The following is an 18,842-nucleotide window of genomic DNA, read 5'->3' on the forward strand; positions in this document are numbered from 1 at the left end:
TCTCATCTTGGTTGCGCATTAAAATATCCTGAGGCTGTTTTATAAATCTTGATTCCCGGGCTACCTCCCAAACCAACTGAGTCAGAATCTCTAGGGGCGGGATCCAGTCATCGGTGCTCTTTGAAGTGACCCATGTCAATCCAATGTGCAGCAGAGGTGAGAACCACTGTCCCAAATCCTCTCCTTCCCCTGCCACAGCCCTGAGCCTCTTCCTTACCTGAGAACCACCCTCCGTATACACTTCCCTTCCTACAGCCCTACAACTCTGCCCTTAGACTCTGGACAGATGACTAAAGCTCTCTGAGCCTTGATTTTCTTATCAGGATAACAAGGTGTAGGGGAGACAGTTGTTAGCCTACCAGCATCCATTACCTCCCTCTGCTTTCCAAGCAGAAGACTGATTTTGGAATCTGACCAGCTCCAGGGGCAGGCCTGGTTGGTCCAAGGGTTGTTCAATCAATCTCCTTTTGCCAGTCTCTGGTTTAGGAATGAGACTGTGGACCCAACTCTGTTAAATAAGATGTGAGGGCAGGCTTCTAGGGTAGTTTGCTTGCTCCTGAGAAAGAACAAGATGGGCACGGTGTGCCACGGGGATGGAAAGTACAGCATAAGGAATATAGGTCACTAATATTGTAACAAGTACGTATGGTGTCAGGTGGCTACTAGACTTATCGGACTGATCACTTCATAAGTTATATAAAAGTCTAATCACTATGTTATACACCTGAAACTAATATAATGTTGTATGTTAACTGTAACTGGAAAAGACAGAGATGACATTATGTCCGGTTGGAGGAAGGGAACTTGAAGAGAGATCAAAGGGATGGACCAATGGATATGAAAATGCAAGAGGGTTTGTCTAAAAAAATTTTAGTTATCTCTGGATGAGAGGAGTTATTAGATATTTTAACATATTACTTTTAAAATAAGAATGTTACTAAAATATATCAGGGAGAGAGAGAGAGAGAGAGAGAGAGAGAGAGAGAGAGGCACTTTGTGGTATCTTGATTTGACACTTGGAACCACTGCCGTCATCTCATGACCGAGACTGAGGATAAAGGCAGCACAGGGGCACACCATTTAAAGATAAATTTTGGTGAACTGGAGTTTTTAGAAGATCAAGTTACAAGGATGATGAGTAGAAACCTAACATTTCCTGAGTCCTTATGTCCCAGACCCTTTATTCACTCCAGTATGATCTGTGCTAGCTCATGTAATTCTAACAACTGCGGTCTGGCATTAGACTCAGTCTACGGAGTTAGATCTGTTGATTTTAATTTTAGCTCCCACATTTAAGCAAACGCTTTAAACTCTCTAATCTCAGTTTCCTCATGGCAAACACTTTAAACTCTCTTGTCTTAGTTTTCTCATCTGTGAAGTGGGAATAACAGAATCTACTCACCGTAGGATTATTGGAAAGATTAAACATTATAAAATAATGCATGGAAATAACCTAGCACATGAAGACTCTACAAACACCAGGCACTGCATATTTTTTAATCAACTCTGTAAAGCAGGTGATTATTATTGTTATCATCATCCACTTCTTACATATGAATAACATTAGAATCATGAAGCCCATTGACTTGCCTAAGATCCCACAGCGTAAAAGTGGCAGAGCTGGGATTTAAGCATAAAAATTCTAACTCCTAATCTACTGTTTGTGCCTTTCCCCTCTCTCCTGATTGTCGTGCTCAGTAGAGGAAATCACAACATTCTCCTGCCATGAGTAGTACATGGGGAATTCTTCTACCAACACAGGTTTGCAAGCAAACCAAGGGAAAAGGAGAAGCTGAGCCTCAGGCATAGATATAACTGAGTAGCTATGAAAGGTGAGGAACCCCTATCAGCAGCACACTTATTAGGTTTGCAAATAACAAAAGATCATAGGATCATAGACTCTCAGGGTTCAAAGCATCCTTCAGAGATCATATAACCCAATTCCACCCCATGCTGGAATTCCTACTTGCCTACCCCTTGAGATAGGGGGCTTCCTACTTTCCTGAGTGGGGCAGTTCTAATTCTTAAAAAGTTCCACCATTTGTTGAAATGACATTTGCCTCCTTTGCACTTCCACCCATCGGTTCTAAATGTAGTATCCAGGGAAAGCGAACACTATCGTTATTTTGCTGCATGGCAGACAGCCCTTTGGAAGTACGGTAATGGCACTGAATTTCACCCCTGAATCTTTTTCTTCTCACCTCCACGCAACTCCCTCCCTTAGATTTCTTTCTCAACTGATTCTCAAACAATAGAGTTTTCAGTTCCACCATCATCTTGAGCCCTCTTTTGCTACAGGGAGCCAGAAATGGAATCAACACTTAAACGGAAAAATTTTCTCACAATCAGAGCTGTTCAGCAAAGGATCAGCAGTCCATTTGAAATGTTATTGCTTGTATGTAAATTATACCTAAAAAACATTAGGGCAAGAAAAACTATTACCTAATGTAGTGGGCTGTGTTGTTTTTGTTTGTCCAAAATCCATTCTATCTCCTTTGGGACTAGGATTAAAATTCACTTGGGTGATGACCAATATCCTTTGGTAACAGTCTGGCTAGGACAGCTAGCAAGGTGCCCTCCTCGCCTCTGGCCTTGGACAGAAACACAGCCCCACTGGGTTGCCCAGACCCTCCCTTTCTAACTGGTCATGTACGTGGTTTGAGCTCACTGGTTGCCACGGTGGCTCCTGCAAAACCCCTGGAACCCCTTGTTTCCTCTTCCAGCTTTCTAAGCATGGTTTTCAGCTTTCCTCTTGAAGATTTGCATTTCCTTATATTCCTCCCAAAATTCCTTTTTAGTGTATATTAACCAGATGCAGTTTCAGATGCTTACAAGTACAGACCCCTTATTTACTTGGTTACAGGATAAAGGGACAAAAAATATTATGGGGTATTAATAAAAAGTCTCAAAACAGATAACGAGAAAATATAGAATTTACTTTCTGTTATTAGGTTGGTGCAAAAGTAATTGCGGTTTTTACAATTATTTTTAACCTTTTAAACTGCAATTACTTTTGCACCAACCTAATATTATACTTATTATATATGCTATATTTATCCTTTATGTTATATATGTATAGTCAATATTTTTATTTTAATGTTTTTTAATTAAATTTTTAATACAAAATAGCATATGCATATTATAGAAAACTTGGAAAATACAGGAAAATATACTATTACGTATAACATATATACAATGATTGCTTGACTACCAAAAGTGTGAGTCTATGTTCCCAGGGCAGAATTTATGCCACTTCACACTAGCCTGGCTTCGTGGTTACCTTTTGGTGAGTTTTTATTTCACTGTGAGTGGGGACCAGTGCTGATTTTCACAGCTAAATTAATTAACAAGAAAATCCTGAGACTTTCCATTTATCACTTCCAAACACCCACTTTTTGATGAGTCAGTTGCCATTTGAACAATATAGGACGGTTTTCAAATTAATTAAAACAAGACAACAGTACAGCCCATTTCTTACTCCAGTATCTCTAAGGGATTTTGACTTCATTAATCTTTGAACCACTGCTCTCAGAGAAAGGGCATCAATCATGTCTCTCCAGTGGGGGAGGGACAGGGCCCAGAGACAGTGAGTGCTTTGTCAGTTACAGAGACATGCTGGGGTAATTGGGACTATATCCAGCTTGGATTCTTTCTCATTCCCCCCCCCCCCAATCAATCAGCCATATCTATGTATTTAGTGGATACCTATTATGTGCTAGTTGTTTTACAAGTTCTCAGGGGAATGTGAAATGCAAACAACTGTGGGATCTAGCTCCCACCCTTTTATAGTCCAAGTAGCAAGGCGAGGCAGATATGTAAGGAAATAAGCACAGAGATAACATCGTGATTACGTGTAAAGCAGCTGGTGGTTTGTTCTCTGAACACAGTATGACATCAAATATTTTATCATTTGTACCTTTTCTCTGCTTCAGCAAATAATTTTAGCATCTGCTATGCACAAGGCACTTTCACATATATCTCCTCTCTTACTGCTCACAACAGCCCAGCCAAGGAGACACTCTCATTTTCATGGATAGAGGAGGGTAAGAAGGTCACCCAGCTGGTGAACCATCTCTTTTCTCTATCACCGTGCTCTTGCTGGTTCTCCTCGTGTACGACCATGACCCAATCACCACAGTGCGCTCTCTCTTGGCCCAGCTCTCTCTTCCTCTCCTGAACTTGACAGTCATAAGTCACGCTGGACCTCTCCATCTAGATGTCCTGGAGGCATGTGAAACTCAGTACACCTTAGACCAGCGCCATCTCCTTTCCTCCCCCAAGCTTATTCTGACTCTTTTGTTTCTAATCCCAGCAGACAGTGCCAGCCACTGACAACCCAGCCAGAATCAGCCTTGGTTCCTCTCTCTCTCTCACACACTCAATCAGCCATCATCTTTATTCCCTACATTTATTTCAAAACCATCGTCTTCTCTCCACGTCCATGAGTATAATCCCAATCCAGGTTCTCACCCTCTATCTGCTGCTTATTGCATTAGCCTATCTTCTTCTCTAATATCCACTCCTTTCCAATCCATTGTCCAAGCTACAGCCTGTAGGATTTTTTATAAATGCAAATACGATCATGCTATTCCAATGGTTTAAAATTATTCAATGGCTCCCCAATGCCTTGGGTACAAAAAACAAACTCTGTCTATAACGTAAAGTTCCCTCAGGATCTGTTTTCAACCTAACTCCCACCTTCTTGCTTTCACTCTATTTTTCCTGCCTGGAGATTTTTTTACTCCATACATCATCTAATAAACTCCCATTCATCTGTCAAAATCCAACTCAGGTGCCATCTCCACTACAGAAAGCCTCCCTTAACCCCTAAGATGGAAAAACAAATCTTAGGATGGAAGACCGTGACATTAGGTATCTATTTCCCTGACACTTTCCCTGAAGGTCACCCTGGTCTGGCTGTGACCCTCAACTGTCAGTCACTACTTCTTTCAAGGTGCTATCTCAACACAATTCTTTCCTCCCAGGTTTTTGTGGCCAATTCCCTCCTTTATTCTTTTAGATGTGGGGTGGTCAAATCACCATAGGTGGTAGCCCAGGGCTCCTGCACAGCCCCTGTGAGTCCCCTACACCCCATTCACATTATTTTAAACAAAGGGTCCCTGTGTGAATAAATTCTCCTAGAATTATCCGAATTTAAGTGCTCTGTTTGTTTCCTATCAGGAACCCATGTGATCTACCAGTATGTTGCAAATAGAATAATTTCCCACTATTACCATTTCAAAGCTAGATAACCTTCATTTCTGATGGATCTCTCATTGGCTTTGGTTTGTAACTCAACTTAAAGCTGGATCAAAACAGTTTTCTATGCTATTGGTCAAGAGAATGAAAAAGAGCTATAAAAATCCACTGCTTTTTTATTCAGTATGTAGATCTCATCACAAGAATTATAACCAATGATTTCTTCTCTCTCTCTGTCTCTCTGTCTCTGTCTTAGAGTTAGACTTAGCTCCTTGAGGCTCTCTGTCAGACCGTGAGCTCCTTGAGGGCAGAATTGGGTCTTCACCATTCTTCCCCAAAGCACAGCACTGTGACTGGAATATGTAGACTCTCAGTAAATATTCAATTAATGAATAAACCAGTAGTAAGCACTTAATAAATATTCATAGAATAAATGAATGGGGAAAGAGGTGGTGCCCCAAATTTGAAAGCCTTAGGGACTGAAGTTGTTAACCACTAAGCCCCCTTTTTCTTTTTGTACCCATGCCAGGACACTGGAGTGTTATTTTGCCAGACTGGGGAATTTCCTGCAAGAAGTTAAAAATATCTTTTCTCCCCAAAGCCCCTCTGGAACACATACTGCTGGAATAGAACCACTAACCAAGCTCTCATCCCCATCTTCTCCCTCACCCCCCCCCCCATAGCCCCCCTACAGATTTGACAACTCTGTAGGAAACCAATTTGCTGGTAATCACAAGGGAGTTTTATTTACTCTGTTGAAAGAATTGAAAAGCAGTCATTTTTATTAGTGCCACAGCTGGTTCTTCCATCATGGGAGAAATACAATTATCCGTTTTCCTATGGCTGAATGCAGACAGCTTCAACCTCATTATTCATTCTGGTAGGAAGCAGGCCTTATAATGAGCAGGGGGAAAACGCACTGACCCTTCATTTGTAAAGGGAACAAATCTTAGTTTCTGAAATGACATTGCCACAGCCACCGTAGAAAAAAAACGCCTTTTAATTTTTTTGTTGTTGTTGTTACATAATAGGGTGCTATAGCTTTGGAGGCCTCGCCAAAGCAGTCATTATGGTGTAGAGGAAGGAATACAGGCGTTGGCTTCAGGCCCATCTGGGTTCAAACCCTAGCTCTGCTTCTTATCAGCTGAAGACAGAGGGCATGGCATGTTAATTCTCCTGACCCTCCCTTTTCTTATCTGAAAATTGGAAACAGTAATAGAACAGCTTTCCACGGTAGTCGTAAGGATTCATGATTAAATCCCTCCGTGCAGTGTCCGTGCCATGACATGATCTGGACCTCACCTACTTCTCCTGCTTCATCTCTCAACCCCAAAGCTGGCAGCCCTACTGCAGCCACACTAAACTACTAACAGTTTCCCAGAACTTGCCATGCTTCTCCATGTTTCCCTGACCCTGCACACGTGTCCCCTCTGCCTGAGTCACACACCCTCACTTCCCTTGTTCATCTGGCAAACTTCTGTTCTTAAAGGTGACAGCTCCTCTCTGTAGCCTTCCCCTCCGCTCCTCCTCTAGACAGACACAGCATCCCTTTGTCGCCACCACTCTTTGTACCTTCCCCACCAGAGGATGTTACCACACATTGTGATGGACTTGTCTGCTTAGGAGTCTGCGAGCTCCTTAAAGAGCAAGAACTGTGGGTGTTCACTTCTGTATGCCTAATGCTGGCACAGTGCTGGGCAGAATTGACGGTCAATACATGATTTACTGAATGCATGCATGCATGAAGACTTAGGTAGCCTCTGTCGCCCTGCATGGATGTGGCAGACTCTGTTGATTGGTTAAAGTTATACCATGTTCAAGCTTTCCAACTTGCCTGCTCCCACCATAGAGGCATCCCAGCTGTTAGGGAGTTTCGAAGAGCCCTGTCACTCAGTTTTGGCCAATGAAAAATGGAAGGAAGTCTGTTGGAGGTACTTGTGTTTCTGTTACTTGTCCTCAGGCATCCTAACTGGATCTTGGTACAGAGTATTGAACTCTAAAGGCTGATTTGCCTTTATACAGCCTCCTCCCTTGGTATAATGAGCAAAGTATGGCTTTGGAGTCAGACAAATGAGGGTTTGAATGTAATCTCCATTACTTTGTTTCCTACAACAGAGATGATGTGGTACGGTGGTTAAGGCAGAGAGCCTGGGTGCAAGTGCTAGCTCCATTTAAGTTGTTTGACCTTGGGCAAATAACCTCATCTTCTAGTGTCTTAGTTTCTTCATCCCTAAAATCAGGATAGTCATAGTACCTACCTTATAGGATTAAATAGGCTAATGAACATAAAGGATGGAGAATGGAGTCTGACACATACTTAGGACTGTATCAGTGACAGCACTATTTTTACTAACGATACTAATTGTGTAACCGAAGGCAACTTCATTTGCTCGCTGAGATTTGGTGTGCACATCTATAAAAGGGGGGCGGGTAGAGATGCCTACTTTGCAGATTGTGGGGAAGATGACAATTCATGTATGTGGAGTGCTGGAGACACCAGCTGGCATGAGGCCACAGCTGTGCAGAGAGAGAAGAAAGACTGTGCCAAACTCTGAGACCTGGTGTGTCTGCAAATGTCTGTGAAGGTGCTCCCACCTTTCATCCACATTACCCTCCTCTCTTCCTACCATATCAGAAGCGAGGTCCCTCCTCCTGGGTGAGGTCAGTTACTGCCACTGAGCTCTGGGCCCCTTCCTCTCTTGTTTCCTCACAGACATTGTGCGATTGATTCAGCCCCTGTCCCTTCGGCTTTTTCCTCTACTTGCTCCTCCCCAAAAGCATTTAAATGGACTCCAATCTCTTCCACTTTTGAATAAGCACCACTACACACACAATCACACACACACACACACACACACACACACAGACACACACACAAATTGGCTTTAATCCCAACTCTCCCCAGTGCCATTCTTTCTTTTTCCATCTTTTCACAGCCAAACTTCTTGCAGTATTTGTCTACATAATGTATTTCTACTTCCTCACCTCCCACTCACTCCTGCCGATGGTGCAGCATTGAAAAAGATGAAATTTGGAATCTGGAAGAAGCAAGGTAAGAGACATAGGTCAAGAGTTGTTTTCATCCTGACAAAGAAGACCTAGAGAAAAGGGATCGAGGGAAGGGGAGATAATAGAATTCCCCCACAGAGAGACTGTGGTGAGCCCAGAATGAAAGTGCCCTGGCCCCTTTTGGCTGGCTTGCACTGCCTGATGTGTCCAGGTTCATGGTGTGTTAGGAGAAGCCCAGAGTCCTCTAGGCTCACGTAGCTCTCTCCCAAACTATGAGCCCTTCACCTGGAAGTACCCAACTTCTAATCAAGCCTAACCCAGCCAGTGCCAATCCCCTGTGCCCTTCGCATCAATAGCCTTCCTTGCAATGAAAGATGGGGTGTGTGCCGTGACTTCAGTGTAGTCCAAGCAATGCCAAGAAGACAAGAAGGCTGAAAAGGTAAAACATCTATGTGGATGCAAGCTTTTACATGTTCTCTGTATTTCCTTTCTCCTGATTCATAACCATCCACAATGAAACGAGGCCAGGAGCAGATGCTTTTGATCTTATTCTGATGTTGTCTACCTGGGAAATCATCTAGGAACACCTGAAATGCCACCCCTCACAGCCCCAGAAGGCTGTAGCTAGTGTTTGTGAAGCAAACGCTACAAAGCTCTGCCATATCCAAGAGCATATTTGATTTTTTTAAAAACAAATATGAGTTAGTAAGGGCCCTTGCCAAACCCATCTACGGACAGAGAGACCAAGGTTCAGGGAGGATTGGTGTCAGCGGATTACCATGGCTCAGGCTCTGACTTGGCTGAGCACTTTTTAAAAAATTAAATTTATTGGGGATGAGATTGGTTAACACAATTATATAGGTTTTGTCATGCGGGGTGTCATGTGGGGTCTCTGGTCCCACTCCCCTCACAAGAACGCAGGATATGGTGAAGCCCAAAAGGAACACCAGTGGAGCCATAGGTAGGGGAGTCATACCTCTGTATTCTCGCTGGCGGCTGAGTTGGAGACACGGGAAGCAGGAGCCACACGATGAGCAATCTGCTGCCCGCTTCTCTGCCAACGGAATCCACTTGGTAACTGCAATCCCCGCTTGCTAGCTTAGCCACGGCAGTTATATCAATGGCTAATGGCTAACTGGTTACAGCTGATGGCCATCTGATCACAGCTGATGGTCATCCACTACCTGAGCCAGCACCTTTCCATGTGAGGCCGAGAGCCTGGAAACTGCTCTCTGGGACTCTGTCCCCACAGGTTTAAAGTATCCAATTCTATAATGTATCATCTATATGTGTTGAAGACATACTCTCGTTAGTCCTCAGCCACAGCCTTACACATAGGTATTAGTGCTCCTTTTACAGATGAAAAGCATAGGATTTGGTAGACACAAGGCTGGCTCTGCTACCTGCTGATTAGATGGCCGAACTTGGGTGACCTTCTTAAGCTCTCTGTAAAATATCAGGGCTCGATTGAATGGGCCGAACGGTCCATTCCAGATTGAACTCTCTTTGGCCTAATAATTGCTAAGCATCTCCTCATAACTCTCAACTGTTAGTGTGAGCCCTATACATTGGAGCAACAGAAAACAAGTTATTTCAGTTTTAGGAGTGAAAATAAAGAGGATGGAAAAAGAACTGTACGCATATGGTCTGTAACTGCCATTCTGTTCCCTTTTCTTTAGGTTGTTCTCGTGGACCTTTTATTTTACTTTTTTTAAAGATTTTTTTATGAAAAACATAGCTAACATACAATATTATATTAGTTTCATGGCTACATCATAATTATTCAACATTTACATACCTAAAGAAGTGATCACCATGATAAGTCCAGCAACCATCTGACACTATATCATGCTATCACAATACTTTGAGCATATTTCTTCTGCTGTACATTACATCCCCATGACTTACTTTAAGTTTTATACCTCTTATTCCTCTTCTCCTTTTCTCCCCTTTAAAAAATTTTCAGTTACAGTTGACAGTCGATATTATTTTATATTAATTTCAGGTGTATAGCATAGTGGTTAGACATTTATATAATGTAAGAAGTGATCCCCCTGACTAGTCTAGTACCCAGCTAGCATTACACATAGTTGTTACCATATCATTGACTGTATTCCTTATTTTACTTTACTTTCCCATGATTATTCTGTAATTATCAATTTGTACTTCTTAATCTCTTCACCCTGCCTCTTGACACCCTCCCATCCATCACTCCAACAAATCTAGTACCCATCTGACATTATATATAGTTATTACAAATATTATTGACAATATTCCTTATGCTATACCCTACATCCCCATACCTACTTTGTAATAACCTTCCCCTTTTTTCACTTACACCTCCAACCCCCTCCCATCTGGCAACCATCAATATGCTCTCTGTATCTATGAATTTGTTTCTGTTTTGTTTGTTAATTTTGTTCTTAGATTCCACCTATAAGTGAAATCACATTGCATGTATCTTTCTCTGTTTTACACTCCACTCAGCACAATGCCCTCCAGGTCCCTCCATGCTGATGCAGATGGCAAGAACCCATTCCCTTTCGTGGCTGAGCAATATTCCATTGTGTATATGTACCCCCTCCTCTTTATCCATTCTTCCATCAATGGACACCCAAGCTGCCTCCACATTTTGGCCATTGTAAACAATGCTGCAATGAACATATGGATGCACATGTCCCCTCGAAGTAGTGTTTTGGGTTTCTTCAGATAAATACCCAGAAGTGGGATTACTGGATCTTTCTTTGTCTCTTCTTATAGCCTTTGTTTTAAAGTCTATTTTGTCTGGTATAAGTATTACTATCCCAGTTTTTTTGTTTGTTTGTTTCCATTTCATGAAATATCTTTTTCTATCCCTTTATTTTCTGTCTCTGTGTGTCTTTCAACCTGAAGTGAGTCTCTTATAGGCAGCATGTGTAAGAGTTTTATTTTCTTATCCATTCAGCTACCCTATGTGTTTTGATTGGAGAATTTAATCCATTGACATTGAAAGTAATTCTTGATAGATATGTAGTTATGTCATTTTATTATTCATAATTTTGATTTTTTTTTTCCATCTTAAACAAGTCCCTCCAACATTCCTTGTAATACTAATTTGGTGGTGATGAATTCCTTTAGCCTTTTCTTCTTTGGGAAGCTCTTTATCTGTCCTTCGATTTTAAATGATAGCCTTTCTGGGCAGAGTAAGCTTGATTGTAGGTCCTTGCTTTTTATCACGTTGACTATTTTGTGCCAATGCCTTCTAGCCTGCAAAGCTTCTGTGGAGAAATCAGCTGACAGTTTTATGGAAGCTCCCTTATAAGTTACTAGTTGCCTTTCTCTTGCTGTTTTTAGGATTCTCTCTTTATCTTTAGCTTTTCCCATTCTAATTATGATGTGTCTTGGTGTTGGCCTGTTTGGGTTCATCTTGTTTGGGTCTCTCTGCACTTCCTGGACTTGTATGTCTATTTCCTTTGCCGGGTTAGGAAAATTTTTAGTCATTATTTCTTTAAATAGGTTCTCAATCCCTTGCTTTCTCTCTTCTTTTTCTGGTACCCCTATGATGCAGATGTTGTTATGCTTGATATTGTCCCAGAGGTCTCTTAAACGCTCCTCATTTTTTTGGATTCTTTTTTCTTTTTGGTATTCCAGCTGGGTGTTTTCTGCTACCTTGTCTTTCAAATTGCTGATTTGATCCTCTGCTTCATCTAGTCTGCTGGTGATTATTTTTAGTGCATTCTTCATTTCAGTTACTGTTTTCTTCACTTCTGACTGGTTCTTTCTTATGGTTTCTATGTTCTTTGTAATGTTTGCTATCTCTTTGTTGAAGTTCTCACTAAGTTCCTTGAGCATCCTTATAACCATTGTTTTGAACTCGCTCTCTGGTAGGTTGCTTACCTCCATTTCATTTAGTTCTTTTTCTGGATTTTTCTCCTGTTCTTTCATTTGGGACACATTTTTTCTCTTATTTTGGTACCCCTCTGTGTTTGTTTCTGTGTATTATGTAGATCTACTATGTCTCCCAGTCTTGTCTGGGTGGCCTTATGTAGTTGGTGTCCTGTGGTGCCCAGTGTCACAGTCTCCCTGGTCACCTGCTTCAGGTGCTCCAGGCGTGTCCCTTGTGTGGGTTTGTGTGCCCTCCTGTTTTAGTTGAGCCTTAATTGCTATTGGCATATCAATAGGTAGGATTGGCCCTCAGACTGACTGGCTGTAGGGTTTGGCCACATCCATAGCTTATGGGCTGCTGTGCAGGAGGCTTTCCCCCACTGAGTGGGATTTGCCCCAGTGGGCTCTGGTGCCTGTTGAGACCACCCTTTGTGTGTGCCTCTTGTGTGGCTAATTGTTCTGCTGTGGTCTGAAGCCAACCTTCAAGTATGTTGGTTCTACAGCCTCTTGGGAGGGGATCCGGTGCAGGCCTGGGTCACCCACTCCCTGTGACTCTTCAGGGACTGCCTGGTAGGAACTACAAAGTGATCTGTGGTTGTTCGCTGCCTGTGCTAAACCTGGAGGCACATGGGAGAGGCCGTACTATGAACCAAGAACATCTGCCACCAATACTGGGCCTGCGGTAGCTTTGCAAAAGCCGGGACACCCTGAGGCCTGCTGCCACCTGCCGGCTCCCTTATGGTTTTGCTGCTGATAGAGTCTTGTGCGGTATGCAAGTTGGGTGACTCAGGGTCTCAGGAAATCACTAGAGTGGAAATAGTTGTGATCACCAGGTAATGTAAATTCTGGTTAGGTGCCAGTGCTGAGCCTGGAGTAGCAAAAGTCTCAGACCGGTCACCACGCACCAGGAGCCTGCCAGACTCCGATAGTTTTCCAAGAAAGAGTGCAATGTAGGTAGGGCTGGCTGCTCACGGAGAAAGTGCCTCTGGTGTTGGAGGAGTTGGGTGGGGCGGGGTCTCAGTGAGTCAGCAGGGCAGAGCAGCAGAGCTCATCAGGCCAATCAGATTCAGATTTGGCCTGTGGGGGCGGGCTCAACACAGGAAAGATGTTGCCCACCTGCTGGCTTCATGTGAGGAGGACCTCACACAGGGAAAATGGCGACTGTTCTCCAATTCTCCCCCGAAGCCACACACCTCAGTCTGCCCCCCACCCCTGCATGTCTCCAACACCTCCTGAGTCACTGTCCCTCTGCCGGAGCCCAAGGTGAGTGCCTACAAGTTAGTGAGTCTGTGCATGGGTCATTTAAAAGGATGTTTGGGTTTCCCGCAGCCTTCCGTCCCACCCAGCTGGTTGGATTCCCCACTGTTTTTCACAGCCAGATTTTGGGGGCCTCCTCTTCCCGGCACCAGTGCTCTGGGCTGGGGACCCTGGCGTGGGGGGCTGGGGTTCCTTGCTCCTCCAGGGGGAACTTCCATGGCCGAGATACCCCTCCTGATTCTAAACTGCCATAGGGAAGTTTGGGACCCATTCTGCATCTCTGCCCATCCTACCAGTCTCAACATAGCTTCTTCCTTAGCTTTTTAGTCATAGGACTTCTGTTCAGCTAGATTTCAGATGGTTCTCCAGGTTGATTGTTCTGTAATTTAGTTGTAATTTTAATGTGTTCATGGAAGGACGCAGGCAAGGTGTTTATCTTTTTTGCCATCTTGGATCTCTTGTAGGACTTTTAGAGCACTTTCCAGTTCTTCTAAATTTTAAAACCTAGGATTTTGGAATTAGGTAGAAGATCTGGTAATGGTCACAGCATTTACTACTTGCATGACTTTGAGAGTTCACCAGCATTCCTGAGCCTTTGTTCCCTCACCTATAAAAGTAGGTGCTCCCAGTGTTATTGAGAAGATTAAGCAGGGAAGAGTATGTGAAGCTGCTTGACACACTGCAGATGCTCAATAAATGGTAGTACTATTGCTTTTTAAAAACAACTTTGTTTAATCCATTGCACAATAATGTAATGCATGGAAAACCCTAGGAAATGTTTACAGGTTTGAGATTTGGGATTTGCAAGTATTGCAAAGCATCTACCTCATCTCTCTGCACCCTGGTGCTCCTGTTGGAATACATGACTCTGTCCAGTCTTCTAGTTTGCTGAACAATTGCACAAGCAAGCTTGGTGAAGGTAGGCGGAATCAGGGTGTGTATTCAGCAACAAGTGAGGAAAGGAGCTGAGCTGATGGCTTTGAGCAGGAGGCCTAGGGAGTGACAGCAGAGGGGGAGTGATGCTGAAATGGTAATATTAGAGTACACAGAATAATTCCCAGCTGCCAGGTCACGCAACTTGAGAATTGCTTCAAAACAGTCAACTCTTCCACATTGTTGCTAAGAGACGGGGAGGTGGAGAGGGGTTCGTGCCTCTAATGAAAGGGAGGGGAAAAACAGGAACAGAAAGAACGTTAGATTTTGGAAATGGTTTTGTGGACCATTATTCACTGAATGCTAGTGATTTTGAAGACGTTTCATATTAAAGAAGTATGTGGTGAGTTCTTACTGTGTACATGGCTCCAGGCCCTGGACAGACAGCAGTGGATAAAGTTCCAGACCTCAGAGAGCTTTCCATTGGCTTCAGCGCTCTCCTTTACAGTTGGGGGATTGCTGGAGGTTTTGAGGGGAGAGTAATTAGCCTAAGGTCTCAAGGCAACCTATTGGCAGAGTTGATCTTAGAACCTGAGCCTTCTAGATCCTAAGCCAGGACTTTTTCCGTCTACTACATTCACAGAAGAGATTCGTCTGCAGCAGATTATAATGTTAGCTGAGACTTGGGCACTTCAGCTAGATAAATAAAGATGCTCCTGAAGAAATTTCTGGAAATGAGTCCAAACATAGATGTGTCTTTCATTTCAAGGGTCCCACTGAAAATTTTTATATTTATTCAGAGGCCCTGTCCTTCAATATTAAATTCAATTGAAGGAGACTACTGAGTATGAATGGAGGTGGTAAGATTTGGGTATCTCATAACGGCTGAATATTAGCAAGACTTGAGTATCCAGAGATCTATGTCCTAAACCAGGTTTCGTCCCCTCCTACCCATCACTTTCACCTCTCTGGACCTCAGTTTTCCCACCTGTAAAATGAAGGATTGGATTAGAATGATCTCAAAATGTTTCTCCAGCTCTAAATTCTACACTATATCACTTAACAATGCCATGCAGTAAAAAGTGGCCCAAAGGACCCAAACTGTAATTCCAGAAAGTGGCCATTGTTTGAGGATGGAATCTTTGGTGTTAATCACCTCTTCCTTTGTTCTGCCCTAATCCTGGGACAGGGTGCTGCTGTCAGGCCATTTCCTGTTATACCTAGTGAACAACTGTTTCAGTGTCTGTACTTCCTAAAATGTTTATGTGCCTGGAGGGCAAGGTCTGCATCCTACTCACCTCTGGAGCTCTCCCCAGAGCCTAGCAACATACCTGGCAAGAGTAGGCATTTCATCCACATTTATAGAAATGACTTTAATTGGGAACAGGCAGGTTTGGGAAGGGATGTCCACAAAAGCTGTTGAAAAGGAGAAGCACTTCAAAAGGTTGCTGAGATAGGGACCTGGATTAGGTCCCTTGTTACTTTCTAGGTCACAGCTAGTAAGTGACAAGGCTGAAATTCAAACCCAGATTGCGTGTCTGCTAAGCCCATGTTAACACCCCTCTTCCCGTCCTTATACTCATTCACTTTATTCAAAATGGTGGTTAGTGTCAGTGTCACTGATGGTACATGTACAAGCTCTGGAGTCAGGCTGTTTGGGTTCAAATCCCAACTCTGCTACTTAATAGCTGTGTAACTTTGAGCAGATATTTTGACCTTTTAGTACCTGTTTCCTCATCTATATGGCAGGAATAATAATGGTATCTCCCTCCAAGGATTGTTGACAGAAAATACTGTGTTTTCCCCAAAATAAGACCTCGCCGGACAATCAGCTCTATTGTGTCTTTTGGAGCAAAAATTAATACAAGACCCGGTCTAATATAATATAATATAATACCAGGTCTTATATAATATGATATGATATGATATGATATGATATGATATGATATGAAGCTGGGTCTTATATAAGACTGGGTATAATATAATATAATATCGGGTATAATATAATATAATGCCAGGTCTTATATTAATTTTTGCTCCAAAAGACACATTAGAGCTGATTGTCCAGCTAGGTCTTATTTTCGGGGAAACACGGTATATGAACTAGTGCTACAAAGCATGTAGTATAAAGCCTGGAATATAACAAGTGCTTACTAAATGCTAAATGTTGCCATTGCTCATGCTGTTATTATTCTTAGCAGCAGCAGCAGTGGTAGTAGTAATAGTAGTATTTGCCATACTCCGGGCTAGGAGCTAGCAAATAAGCAGACACAGAATTGTTCTCATGGCATTCCTGCCTAGATTGCTGCAATTCGTTAGAGACCAGAGATGGGCCTGTGACTCATAAACTAGAAAGATCAGAGTGGTCTTGGTGGGAGTAATGTTGTCTGTTAACCCAATTGGAGGAGAAATCATGCAGGACTTTGTGAAATGTCAGCAGTAAAGGAGGGAAATGCAGCATCATTGCCCAGCTGTGAAGTGTTAGGTGGTAAGAGGGCCATCTTTTATAGAATAAGATCTCAGTCTATCTCTATATCTATGAAGAAAATCTGAGCTGATGGGGCTTAATGACAACAATTAGATTTCTACAATAATCTAATTTCAACCTCTCAACCATAAACTAAAACCATGTGAGAGGGAGGGGGGTTGTTACTGATGGATACAACCACTGATGTTTAGACGAATAGCTGGAGGGCAGAGGGGCCCAGTGACCACCCAGATGTCCCCAGTCTGGTGGCTGGTGGGGTCAGGTCTAGATTGGCCTCCACCGTCCCTGTGCAGTCCCTCACATGACAGGACGTCCGAGAGCAGTAGCACCCCACCTCTTCCTTATAGTACTCAGCAAGTGGAAAGCTCCGTGCATTTCCAAACCCATGGACCAGAGGCACACAGTCTGCCTAGACAAGATGGGACAGGAGGCACACTCAGCTCAGCTAACTCTTACTCGTTCTTCAAAGCCCGGCGTGACTGTCACCTCCTCAACATTTTCCCCAGTTGTGGAGGCAGAGTTAGTTGCTCTGACTTCTGTGTTCTATTGCTGTAACTTTTTCTCCCTGTAGCACCCATGAGTCTCACTGCCGTGTGACTGTCTCTGGAGGCCTTTCTTCCCCACCTGACCATGATTACTTTGAAGGCAGGGACTGTGTCATATTTATCCCTCTGCCCCAAAGCCTGGCCCTGAGTAGTCAGTATGTGTTTATAGAGTAAAGAAATGAATGAATAATGAATAAATGAGAAAACTATACTTCTGCAGGGGGAAATGGCACCAAAGAGCCTCCCCGAACAAACTTCTCACAGTGATCCCAGAGTTCAGCACTGAGGCGAGGAGGTGATTAGTGACTTGCTCAAGGTCACACAGGTAGAAAGCAGCAAAACTAGGACTTCTTCCCTGTCTTCCTTTCTTTTTTCCATTCCACACCTCACATGGATGTTTGGCTCCAAGCTTGAGTGCTGCACACACATGTCTTTGAGTAAAAGTCTATCAGAACAAAATGAATTCTGAAGTAGCTAAGATCATGGGAGTCTGACCGATGTGGGTTTAAATGCCACTGGACCAGTGACTACTGGTGTCATCTGTGGCAACTGAAGCTCTCTGAAGCTCCGTTTGTGTCAAGTGGAAGTGACAACACTTCCAACACCTCCCTCACAGGCTGTTTCTGTGGTGTCATTTGAAGGTTTTAAGATTAACCTAAATTAAAGGTAGGATGGGAGTTTCCAACACACTGAGTCTCTCGTTGTCTTGCTGACTTGCTGTTCTGAGCAAGGGTTCTTTTCCTTCCTTATCTCTTTTAAAAGGCTATGGTTGGCCTAGATAATACATACACTAGATAATGAACACACTTTTGCACATATAGCGTGCATTTGCACTCTCCACCGGACCTCTGTGGTATGCGTTTTCCAGCCTACTAACTGGACAGGCCCATTCATCACACAAATCAATCGGTGCTGGTTTGTATTTTTACCCTTTGTGCTGCTGGAACCCGAGCTAAGGCCGGGTTCTTGAGGCCATCCAACGCAGGATTGCTGCCTGCCAGCACCACAGACCTTTTTTGGGGCTGGCATGCAATTCAGCAAACAGAGCCTGCACAGAGACACAGGGGACGGACTTCCGGTGCGAGCTTGCTGTGAACCACAGACATCACGGCCACACTGGAGAGAGAGCTAGCAGAGGTGGGCCGCAGACACCCCTCAGATACTCCGGTTGTTTAGCGGCCCGGAGGAAAGTGGGGAGTTCTAGGTCCTGAGAGGCAGCAGCTCTGCCTTCTGACATGAAAGCTGTAGGCCTGTAGGCTCTACCCCACACACAGTGGCTTCCTTCAGACTTGGATGACCCTCTCATTACTCACAGGAAGTGAGATTGAACACTCCACACAGGAAGACAACTCGTTCCTCCAACTAGATGTAGAGAGCCTTTCCAAGGAAATAATTTGAAGTATTTAAATATTTTATTTCTTAGTCTGTTTTTCCTCTGCCAAATCTCTCCGTTTGCATGGGAGCCTTTATTTGCAAATTGATACGGTTGTAGCATCCTCTGAACACCTTGGAGGATTTTTCATCTGTACTCACGCCAGTTATTACAATGCTTCATTGGCAACTCCTACTCCCTTTATGCTTCCGTATCACTGCTGTGGAGAGGACGG

Source organism: Rhinolophus sinicus, linkage group LG06 (assembly GCF_036562045.2).
Source record: "Rhinolophus sinicus isolate RSC01 linkage group LG06, ASM3656204v1, whole genome shotgun sequence".
NCBI lineage: Eukaryota > Metazoa > Chordata > Mammalia > Chiroptera > Rhinolophidae > Rhinolophus > Rhinolophus sinicus.